The sequence below is a fragment of the Oryctolagus cuniculus genome, chromosome 19 (assembly GCF_051225735.1).
Source record: "Oryctolagus cuniculus isolate XC-2025 breed Fujian yellow rabbit chromosome 19, ASM5122573v1, whole genome shotgun sequence".
Taxonomy (NCBI): domain Eukaryota; kingdom Metazoa; phylum Chordata; class Mammalia; order Lagomorpha; family Leporidae; genus Oryctolagus; species Oryctolagus cuniculus.
In genome coordinates this window covers 39,499,550-39,511,835 of record NC_142885.1, presented here as the reverse complement: position 1 = coordinate 39,511,835, position 12,286 = coordinate 39,499,550, and the positions used below count along the sequence as shown (strand labels likewise).

Below are 12,286 nucleotides of genomic sequence, written 5' to 3'. Positions count from 1 at the left end.
GATCCCTTTACCCCAACTGCAGAGGGAACAAGAGTAGATTCTGGGAAATCCTAAGGAACAACAACCCATAAATGTAGGTAGAGCATAGCCCACTGGGAGAGACTGTGGAAGCAAAGCAAGAGGCAACTGCCAGAGTGTCAAATACCCATCAAGTTTAAATAAGTGGGAAGTCATGAGGTCCATGGCATAAACCATATACCCAAGTGAGGACCTAGAATAAGTGTAGACAATCCTTTTCAAGAATTGTGGCCTTGAAAAAAGAGAAAGATGGTTACCGAGGAGTGCATAGGCAGGGAGAGTTTTGAACATTGAGAGGGGCGTTGAATGTTTTTTAAATGATGACTCAATGGGTTCAAAAGTGAAATGTCTTTATCTATTTGGAGGTAGAGTAGGAGGAATGGGGTGGGGAGGCTGAAGGGAATGCAGGGATTGAGGAAGAATTACTTTCCGATGCAAATTCATTCCTGGGCCTCCCAAGGTACTATTCCATCAGGTCTGGGTAAGAGTGTGTGACTCGTCTTTTCAACAGATAACCATGACTCAAGTGGGCTTCAGACCAACTTTGATAAATTCTGATCTATTTTCCCTCCTACTAAGCCCCACCCCCGTCTTCCCTTTGTTCGCTACCCAGTCCAGGTTCCACTGTATTGAACTTCCCGAGGTGAGAAAGATTTATGGGGTGGTGTGGCCTGGAAGTGGATGGCTTGTATAGAATGATAGGGAAACTCAGGGATTGAGGCAGTGAAGGAAATGAAAGACTCACACAGTTGTGAACTCTTCTCTTGCCTCAAAATCACTCATGTGGCATTTTTTGAACTATGTAGATGTCCAGCTCCACCTCTGAAGGTTCTGATGCAGTAGCCTGAACATCTATACCTTTATATCTGTATACTTCAAAATCACTGCAAGTGTGTCTACTGCACAATCCAGGCTGAGAACCACTGCATGCCTTTGCTACACAGCGGAGATCACTGGGATTGTTGGAAGAGCTCGGAGTGAATGGGAAACTGTTGATCCAAGAATCTTAGTCTGAGTTAATTGTCATTTGGACCTTCTTTAGGTAGTCAAGGGGAATTTTTTACTTTCCAGGCCATTCTGTTTAGTTTGTTGCACTGTAGTTAATTTAACCTGTGAAGTGCCATCTTTCTATATATAGGACACCCAGAAAGACTTAAATTGAGCAGTAAACATACCACTTAGGATAACTTTGAAATGAATGTCATTGAAATGTTTGCAGAATTAAAAACTTGGGACTTAATGGGTTAATATACCTAAGAATGTGTGTGGCTGTGCCTTTCTAACATACACCTTAAATAGATATATATTTTTTTTATGAGAACATAGACTGCAGCAATCCCACAGGGCTGCTCAAGAAAGGTCCACATGTGTGTTGTATGAAGAATTAGACATTGAATTGAGGGGATGTCTTTATTTTGTTCTTTACAATAGAGAAATCAAAAGGAAATTATGAAAAGAAAGAGGAGATAAAAGGAAAGGAGTCCAGCGCTGTGGTGTAGCAGCTAAACCCACCATCTGCAGTGCTGGCATCCTAAATGGGGTGCTGGTTCGATTCCCAGCTGCTCCACTTCCGATCCAGCTCTCTGCTATGGCCTGGGAAAGCAGTAGAAGATGGCCCAAGTCCTTGGGCCTCTGCACCTATGTAGGAGACCTGGAAAAAGCTCCTGGCTCCTGGCCTCAAATTGGCCCAGCTCTGAGTGTTGCAGCCATTCGAAGAGTCTCTCTCTCTCTCTCCCCATCTCTCTAATGCTTCCTTTCAAATAAATAAATCTTTAAAAAAAAGAAAGAAAGAATAGGGGGGCAGAATAAGTACTAAGGAGGACTTCATGAGATCTACATTCTAGAACCAGCTCTTTCACTCAGCCTGAATCATCTTCAACTTAAGATACTTCCTTAAACCAAATAACTAGGAACTAAATCAGCTCTCTAAAACAGAACTGGAGGTGTGTTCTGTGGAACCCTAATCCCATTCGATGCCATATAAAATATTTTCAAGTTAAATATATTTGAGCAACATTGCATAAAACATATTCAGCATGCTCTCCATCCTTTGAGCTTTTGCTGGGACTCATGTACACAATGTACATTACCGTATGAAAATCTACGATTTGTGGCAAGGAAACATTTAACTTTGGAAACCAGAATCTTTGTAGACTTGATTTGGTCCCTTTGTGTAACAGCAGACAGTAAGATGTTATTAAGCACGTTTGGGAAAACCTAAACTGGGCAATCTCAGGATTTCAGTACGTGTGTTGGAGAAACTTTGTTCTGCCTAATGTGGTAAATGCTCTGTTTGCTGTTGTGAGATACCTGGCTTTTGAGGTGATTGGGCTTCAAACCTCATCATTCTCAGAACCTCTGTCTGCCTCTTCTGACAGCGGGACTTTCTCAGAGCTTACACTTGGCAAAAAAATAACCTGCCATTATTATTATTATTATTATTATTATTAATTTGAAATAGTTACAGAGAGAGAGAAGGAGAGGCAGAAGGAGAGATTTTCTATCTGCTGGTTCACTCCCCAATTGGCTGCAATGACTGGAGCTGTGCTGATCTGAAGCCAGGAGCCAGAAGCTTCCTTGGGTTCCCCATGCAGGTGCAGAGGCCCAGGGACTTACGCCATCTTCCACTGCTTTTCCATGCCATAGAAGAGAGCTGGATAGGAAGAGGAGCAGCCAGGACTCAAACTGGCACCCATATGGGATGCCAGTACTCTGATGGCGACTTTACCTGCTATGCCACGGCGGTGGTCCCAAGAACCTAGTTCTTAAAGTGTTTTCAAATTACTCTCAAGGGACTAACGCTGTGGCACAGTAGGTTAAGCATCCACCTGCGGTGCTGGCATCCTATATGGGTGACCAGTTCAACTCCCAGGTTCTCCACTTCTCGTCCAGATCCCTGTTGATATCCTGGGAAAGCAGTGGAAGATGGTCCAAGTGCTTGGGCCCCTGCACCCATGTAGGAGACCCAGAAAAAGCTCCTGGCTCCTGGCTTTGGATCGGCACAGCTCCGACCATTGTGGCCATTTGGGGAGTGAACCAGCAGATAGAAAAACCTCTCTCTCTCCCTCTCTATCTGTAACTCTGCCTCTCAAGTAAATAAATCTTTAAAAAAATAAATTTACTTCAGAAAGGCCTGCCTCTTAGTGAATTGGCTGTTAAGTGTTAAATTAGTGGCCCCAAATGGTGAATTCCTTCATTATCTCGAAAGGCCAGTCTGTTGGAATTGGCAGCTTCTGTCTCCACAACACATTGCTTCTCAGAAATGGCTTCCGTATTTCTGTCACTCGCTTTTTGAGAGAGATTTTTCAGGTCAAATTTTGTGAACAGAAAATGTATTCTTTCATGATTATTAACAAATTAATATGCTTCCACTTATTTGTTTATTGTTGAAATGTCTGCTTTTCCACCTTTCTCTGAAAAAAAAAATGCCACTCTTTCTGAAGATGTTTCAGAGGCCACGGCTGCTGTGTTTGCTGTTCTGGGAAGAGAATGGGGAAGGAGTGAGGCTAAATGTTTTGTAGTTGTTATGGCTATACATCTCTTTCTGCACTATGTGAATCTCAGAAATTCTTGGCGTGCATTTTCATTGTTTTAAAGAACGCCACACCTTAGTGCCCTGTCTGTATGAATGAGTAGTTTGTAGATCCCTAGGTGGCTGAGACTGCTGATGTCTTCTGCTGACTGTGGTGCATCTCATTGCAGGTACTCGGCCTGAAACTGCATCTCACAAGATCCCCACCAAGAGACAGATTTGTGTACCATAGAGAAGTTTCTACATGAGGATTGATGCCTTGAGGGGGAAAAAGTAATAAGTACCTTCAAGAGCTCCTGCTTCTCAACTCTGCTCCAACAAGGCAAGATTCTGAGAGTGGCTGTCCCTGGGAAGCAGACTCCATTCTTGTGGCTCTCCCATTGGCTCCTGAGACTTTCATCAGAGATGGGGCCCCTTTAACTGCTGGGAGCATCCACTGTTGCTCAGGCACTGAAGCCGCTGTCATGAGTGTGTGTCCTGACCAGAGAAGCTGAGCTTTGGTGAGATGACAGTGCAAGAACTACAAACACGTGTGGTCATCCTGGTGGAGAACTGAATGCAGATACTCAAAAAGGAAGGTAAATTAAAGGGAGAAGAATGAAATCTCCTTTTTCTATTTAAAGGACCTCCTGAGAGGAGAAGAGAGGCAGAGCTCTGGGATTTTAGGTTTGGAAGTGAATTTCTCCCTCATGAACATATGTAGAGTGAGAAGAGACCCTCAACACATGTTCTATGTACCATTTCACCTCAGCAGTGCACATTTATGTTTAGAATCACTCGGAGACTTTAGAATATAAAACATTGTCCTGGCCCTCTGCAGACCAGTTCAATCCAAATACCTGGGAGTAGAGGCATCTTCTAATTTCCCTGGGAAAGTCAGGGCTGAAAAGTACTGAGCTGCCCATATGCCCAAGTGGAGTTGTATCACAGCTGAGAGAAGGTTGTCCACTGAATTCCTTCCCCAGAGTAACAGGGGTGCAACAGCTAGGTCATGCAGCTTGAAGCTCATATAAGCCATCCACCATAGCAACATAAGGCAGAAGCTCTAAGATTTAAATTTAGCCTTCATTTCATGTATGAACAAGATACCACTTTTCTCTGTTTCGTAGGTATGCCTTCTCAGAATGCTGCGCTTTCCCAAGAGGTGACTGTGGAAGAGAAAGAAATGAATAAGGGATTGCAGCTGGCCAGATCCCAGGTGAGTTGTGTTTTCCTCTCTACACTGCTATCATTGTTCTCAGAATGTAGGCACTTTTCATTTTTCAAGTCTCAAAATCCAGAACCAAGAGACTCTAGGTCTTTTCTACTTCCAGCACTTTCACCAGACTCATTTTCATGAACTGCTGTGCTAAATGTTGTGACTGTCTTTTAGTCACCCTTCACTTACATAGCTGGCCAGAATTTAAACACTTGCTGTTCTCTCTGTATGTCCAGTGAGCAAATGATGCCCCATTCACTGTGAGTATTCGGAGCTAATGGGATTATTAAATATGCTTGATGATATTTGCTGCCACACGCTATTGTCTGTCAACACACTATTGCATTTCTTCGGAAACCTTTGTAAGCCTATTGTTATAATTCTGTAATTTGAGTAAGTATTATCTAAATTGATAGGATATGGATGTGATAAGCAGTTGTTGCTAAGAAAGCCAATTGAATGCTTTGGAAAGACTCAGTAAAATAATTCCAGTCACTTTCCAAAAAAATGCTATCAAAAAAAAAATGTGAGCAAAATTGTAAACTGAAGACATAAAAACTCTCAGAGGATTCTATGCATTTTTTTATTTATTTAACAGGTAGAGTTATAGACAGTGAGAGAGACAGAGAGAAAGGTCTTCTTTCCATTGGTTCACTCCCCAAATGGCCACTATAGCCAGTACTGTGCGATCTGAAGCTAGGAGCCAGGTGCTTCTTCCCAGTCTCTCATGCGGGTGCAGGGCCCAAGCACTTGGGCCATCCTCCACTGCCCTCCCGGGCCACAGCAGAGAGCTGGACTGGAAGAGGAGCTACCGGGGCTAGAACCCGGTGCCCATATGGGATGCCGGGGCTGCAGGCGGAGGATTAGCCAAGTGAGCCATGGCGCTGGCATGGCTATGCATTTTTTATTTCAGAGTCATTTGCTCATTCTACTTTAACAAAGCAAACACACATTATGGGGATGACCAGTCATTAAAGCCACTCTCACAGAAAAGTCAGTTTTTTTTCAGAAGATGAGAGAATGAATATACATTTATGTTTTAAATTGAAATTTCAGATATCTTTTATGAATCTCTACTTTATTATTTTTTTTTATCTTTTATTTAATGAATATAAATTTCCAAAGTACGTCTCATGGGTTACAATGGCTTTCCCCCCCATACCGTCCCTCCCACCCACCACCCTCCCCTTTCCCACTCCCTCTCCCCTTCCATTCACATCAAGATTCATTTTCGATTATCTTAGTATAAAGAAGATCAGCTTATTATACCTTAAGTAAGGATTTCAACAGTTTGTTCCCACACAGAAACATAAAGTGAAAAATAATAGATGATTTTTTTTTAAATGATGATGAAATCAGATCAGACCTATTGTCATGTTTAATCCTAGTGAGAGTCAAGTTGGGAATTGATAGTTTCTTTTTTTTTTTTTTAACAGAAGATCAGTTTAGTGTACATTAAGTAAAGATTTCAACAGTTTGCACCCCCATAGAAACACAAAGTGAAATATACTGTTTGAGTACTCGTTATAGCATTAAGCCTCAGTGTACAGCACATTAAGGACAGAGATCCTACATGAGGAGTAAGTGCACAGTGACTCCTGTTGTTGACTTTACCAATTGACACTCCTGTTTATGGCATCAGTAATCTCCCTATGCACCAGTCATGAGTTTCCAAGGCTATGGAAGCCCCTTGAGTTCTCCGACTCTTATCTTGTTTAGACAAGGTCATAGTCAAAGTGGAGGTTCTCTCCTCCCTTCAGAGAAAGGCACCTCCCTCTTTGAAGACCTGTTCTTTCCACTGGGATCTCACTCACAGAGATCTTTTTGCCAGAGTGACTTGGCTTTCCATGCCTGAAATACTCTCATGGGCTTTTCAGCCAGATCCGAGTGCCTTTAGGGCTGATTCTGAGGCCAGAGTGCTATTTAGGACATCCGCCATTCTATGAGTCTGCTGAGTATCTCACTTCCCATGTTGGATCACTCTCCCCTTTATTTATGAATCTCTACTTTAAATAGCTGTTTAGCTTAACAAAAAAGATGCCAGTGTCAATTGCTTCAACTTACTGTTCTTCAGATATACATCAGTGAGTAAAACATACATGGTCCTAAACCCTAAGGAACTCACTGACAGACATTTGAAAATATTCTAATAAACTGAAAATTAGATGTTTCTTTCCCTTAAAGTGTTTTATTTTAAAGGCAGAGTTAGAGAGAGGGAGAGACAGAGAGAGAGGTCTTTCAACCACTGGTTCACTGCCCTGAGTGGGCCTGGAACTCCATCCAAGTATCCCAAGTGGGTGTCAAGGTCTGGAGTACTTCAACCACCTTCCTCTGCATTTCCATGCCATTAGCAGGGACCTGGATCGGAAGTGGAGCTTCCAGGACATGAACCTGTGCCGATATGGAGTGGCAGCATCACAGGTAGCGGCTTAACACACTACGTACACCACAATATCAGCCCCATAAGATTAGTTGTTTTTCACACAAAGTAAGAATAATGTGCTGGGGCTGGCACTGTGGCGTAGCAGGTTAAGCCTCCATCTGCAGCACCAGCATCCCATATGGGTGCCAGTTCAAGTCCCTGCTGCTCCACTTCTGATGCAGCTCCCTGCTAATGTGCCTGGGAAAGCAGTGGAAGATGGCCTAGGTGTTTGGGCCCTTGCACCCACATAGAAGACCTGGAGGAAACTCCTGGCTCCTAGCTTTGGATTAGTCCAGCTCTGGCTGTTGCAACCATTTGCAGAGTGAACCAGCGAATGGAAGACTTCTCCTCTCTGCCTTTGTCTCTTCCTCTCTGTAACTCCACCTTTCAAGTAAAATAAATAAATCTTTAAAAAGAGAGAAGGAGAAGAAGGTGCTAATAATGCTTCTTAAAGGAATTGTCAAAACTCAGCGGAAACAAAATGTAAAGTGAGATATGAAGGCAATATAAGTAGAAAAGAGCATTTTCGGCATGTGCTAAATACTATATACAACAGCCATGGGTACTGAGAAAATGAAAAAAGGCCACCATGATCAGGGTGCAGGAAGGGAGAGAGTGAGGTAAGGTGAGCTGAGAGAAGTGAGCAGGAGCTAAATCCTGAGGCCTTGTGGCCATGAATAAAAGTTTGAGTTTTACTCTTTTTTTAAAAGATTTATTTATTTATTTGAAAGTCAGAGTTACACAAAGAGAGGAGAGGCGGAGAGAGAGGTCTTCCATTGATGGTTCACTCCCCAGTTGGCTGCAACTGCTGGAGCTGCACCGACTTGAAGCCAGGAGCCAGGAGCTTCTTCAGGTCTCCCACGCGGGTGCAGGTGTCCAAGGCCTTGGGCCATCCTATACTGCTGAGTTTTACTCTTAAGTGCAGTGGAAAACCTTTGGGAGAATTTAAGGTGCCACAAGCTTCATCCAGGTCTCCTACTTGGGTGCAGTGGCATTTTCAGCATGTGCTAAATACTATTTGCAACAGCCATGGATATTTGAGAAAATAAAAAAAGGCCACTGTGATCAGGATGCAGGAAGGGAGAGAGTGAGGTAAGGTGAGCTGAGAGAAATGAGCAGGAGCTAAATCCCGAGGCCTTGTGGCCATGAATAAAAGTTTGAGTTTTACTCTTTTTTTAAAGATTTATTTATTTGAAAGTCAGAGTTACACAGAGAGAGGAGAGGCAGAGAGAACTTCTCATCCCAAGTACTTGGGCCATCTTCTGATACTTTCCCAGGCTCATTAGCAGGAAGCTGGATGGGAAGTGGAACAGCCGGGACTTGAACCAGTGCTCACATGGGATGCTGGCACTGCAGGTGGTGGCTTAACCCAGTATGCCACAGCACTGGTCCTTGTTTGTATACTTTTCTACTGGATTCCTAACCTCTCACTGATTTAGGGAAGTGTTTTACATATTAGAAAGATTTGGGGCTGACCCATGGCACAACCGGTAAAGCTGACACCTGCAGTGCTGGCATCCCATATGGCACAGATTCTAGTCCTGGCTGCTCCATTTCCCATCTGCTGTGGCCTGGGAAAGCAGTAGAAAATGCCCCAAGTGCTTGGGACCCAGAACCTGTGTGGGAGAAACTCCTGGCTCCTGTCTTCCATCAGCCCAGCTGTGGTCATTGCAGCCGTTTGGGGAGTGAATCAGCAGATGGAAGACATTTCTGTCTTTTCCTCTCAGTCTGTAATTCTACCTCTCAAATAAATGAAATCTTAAGAAAAAAAAAAAAGACTGAGCTCTTTTAGGGCATCCCATATGGGTTCCAGTACAAGTCTCGGCTGCTCCACTTCTGATCCAGCTCCCTGTAATGAGCCTGGGAAAGCATTGGAAGATGGCCCAAGTACTTGGGCCCCTGCACCCAAATGGGAGACCCAGAAGAAACTCCTGGCTCCTGGCTTCTGACTGAGCTCTGGCTGTTGTGGACATTTTGAGAGTGAATCAATGGATGGAAGATTGATTTCTCGCTCTCTCTCTCTCTCCCCCCTCCATCTCTGTAACTCTGCCTTTCAAATAAATAAATCTTTTAACAAATATATACAAACAACTTAAAAAGACAATTAACAGGAAAGAAGATTCATGTAGATCTTAAACACATGAAAATGTACATCTATACTCATAACAAGAAGAAAAAATTTTAAAAATTTATTTCATATATTTGAAAGTAAGAGTTACACAGAGAGAGGAGAGGCAGAGAAAAAGAATCTTCCATCTATTGGTTCACTCCCCAGATGGCTGCAATGGCTGGAGCTGTGCCAATCTGAAGCCAGGAGCTAGAGGCTTCTTTCGGGTCTCCCACATGGGTGCAGGGGGCCCAAAGACTTGGGCCATCTTCTACTGCTTTCCCAGGCCATAGCAGAGAGCTGGATAGGAAGAGGAGCAGCAGGGATTAGAACTGGTGCCCATATGGAATGCCAGTGCTTCAAGGCAGGGCTTTAACCCACTGTGCCACAGTGCTAGCCCCAACAAGAAAAAATTTACATTAAAACTAGAGTGGGCAGGTGTTTTGCCTGGCAGTTAAGATACCAGTTAGGACACCTGCATCCCATAATTGGAGTACCTGGGTTCAGTTCTTGGCTCCAGTTTCCTACTGGTGTAAACCCTGGGAGTCAGTGGTGATGGTTCAGGTGCTTAAACTCCTGCCACTCATGGGGAGGACCTGGACTGAGTCCCCAGTTCCTGACTTCAGCCCAGCCCAGCCCAGCTCCAGCCCCAGCCCTGTGGGGGCATTTGAGGAGTAGGCCAGTGGGTGGGAGCTCACTCGCTTTTGTTTTAAAATTGATTTGTCTCAAATCAATTTTCTAAAAAAAGTAGAAAAAGCTTGATGTTTTATCACCGAATTTGTTATTGCCCACAAGCTTGATATTTTCTACAAGCTCAGTAACATACTATCTCAGCAGAGCTGTGAGAAAACAGGTACTCTCTTGCTGCTATTGTGAGTGGGTGGCTGATGGCACATTCAGAAAAAATGACCAAGATATCAGCCACCCCAAAGGCTTTGTTTACAGTGTGACTTAGACTCCTCCATTGTGGTCATGGAAGTCTGTGTACCCTGTTGAGTACAGTCAATCCTGTAACTGTGGTGGAAGCCAAGCCATATGACTCTAAAGACAGATCATAAAAGACAGGGAGAAGTCTTCATTCTCTTGGGGATGCTTGCTCTAAACTCAGCCACTTTGCCTTGAAGAAACCCAGACAGCCCATGGAGAAGCCCACATGGCGAGGAGCCAAGGCCCAGAGCCCCAGCAGAGTCCTTGCCAGCCCTGTGAGTGAGCCATCGTGGCCATTCCTCAGGCAGGCCTTTCCTGCTCATGCTACCTAGACCGGAGGCCAACTGCCCACTAAGTCCTGCCCAAATGGCAGATTATTTTAACAAAATAAATGGTGGTTGCTGCCAATACAAGAACCTAAGCCATATAGCATGGGCTGTAGAAACTGAGCAGTGGGAAGAAGTTAGAAGGGAAAAGATTGATACTGAAATTATAAAGGGCCTCATGGAGACAAGGTGGAAATCTAAAGGGTCTTTGTCAAGAGCTTTAGGGATGGTAAGGACAATAGTATTAGATGCTGGAGGAAAGAGGACCCTTAAAGAAGAAATGCTGGGTGACATTGTCCTCTTCAGTAACAGAAAATAGGGGGTGTGCTTAATGAACTTGATCTAGCTAAGCAGACTTTTCAGGTGTAAGACTGGAATTACCAACTGAGAGCTTCTGGCTGACCAAAATGAAATGTGAGAGGAAAAAGAGAAGCTAAATAAAGACCTGATAAATATAAAAAATCCAGGAATTACTGAATGTCTCATACTAACCCAAGCAGCAGACAACAATCAATTTCAGAAAGGGCTTCACAGCAAAACTCAAACCCTTTGTGACAACTTGAGAAAGATCCAGGGCTGTGCCTCATAGGCCAACCCACTGTGTGAAACACGAGGCTTCTGAGGATGGTGAAGGTGGCATGCCCTGAGTCACAGGAAATACAAAGGAGAGACTGACTTGTCTCAGAGAGATTTGTGGGTGTGATCTTTATTATGAATTGGTACACAGTTACATTTTATCAGCTTCCATTGTAAGGAATGGAGAGTGCTTTTGAACCATCAAACTTCAATGGGCAGAAAGCAGTCTGTGAAAACTACACAGCCTCAAGCACAGGCTACTTTTAATGGTGGGAGGACCATGACTCAGGGCAGAACTAAAGCACAGAGGGTGGAACCAAGAATGACAGAGAACAACTCTCAGAGAATAGAACTAAACCCTAATTAACAACCTGGCAACTGGTGCTCAGCTCAGCTACTTTTCACAATTGCTGCAGCCTCTGCTGACTCAAACAAGATTATCTAGTGGTTATTCCTAGGCCTTTCCCACATTGTATGTTGGTTAAGGGAGGGAGGTGGGGCCAAATAACTGTTTAATCCACAGGACAAGAGAGAGAGAGAGAGAGAGAGAGAGAGAGAGAGAATATGAATGAGAATTCAAGGAAGCACACCCAAAGAACTGAACTCCAAGATCTTCATCTGCATGTGAACCTGACTGAGATGACAAGATCTTGACTTAATGGCTGATGTAATAAGGGACAAAATTTGGGAGTCTCAGGGAAGAAGATGGGTGTGCTTTGTGTGTGAGAGGGTTGTGACTTTTTTGGGCCAAAGGGTCAGCTGTGGCAGATTGTATTTTCCCAAAACAGAAACAGTTTCCCCCATCCCACGGGCTTCTCCCACAACATGGGTTAAATGTGGTTTAAATACACTTCCCATCAGGAGGCAAGGATCTGTGCCCCTTCCCCTTGGGTCTGAGGATGCCTGTTGACTATGGAGGAAGTGAAACTGTGTGACTTCCAAAGCCAGGTCATAAAAGGTGATTCTCTAGGGATGCTTGCTCTTGGGATCCAGCCAGCACACCACGAGGAAGCCCACACTGCCTATGGAGAGGTCCATCTGGACAGAAACTGAGGACCCTTGGCTGAGCATGAGACTGACCACAAGCACCAGTTTGCAAGTCTTGTGAGTGAGCCATCTTGAAAAACGAATCCAGCCCCAAATTGAGCCACTCCATCAGGAACCACATGGAACAAAGATG

General features: G+C 44.0%; 1 non-coding gene across 3 annotated transcripts in view; it reads left to right on the top strand.

Annotated features, from left to right (window-relative positions):
• Positions 1 to 5,908, top strand: part of LOC127488697 (uncharacterized) — a 53,341-nt gene extending 47,433 nt beyond the window's left edge. For 2 of the 3 annotated variants that reach the window (XR_011384416.2, XR_016226106.1), the window contains exons 2-3: positions 3,721 to 4,128; positions 4,660 to 5,906. This is a non-coding gene — a transcript (uncharacterized LOC127488697). Of the gene's footprint in view, positions 1 to 3,720; positions 4,129 to 4,659 lie in introns of all 3 variants that reach the window. The other variant, XR_016226107.1, reaches the window with a different exon arrangement.
• Positions 5,909 to 12,286: the final 6,378 nt, after the last annotated feature.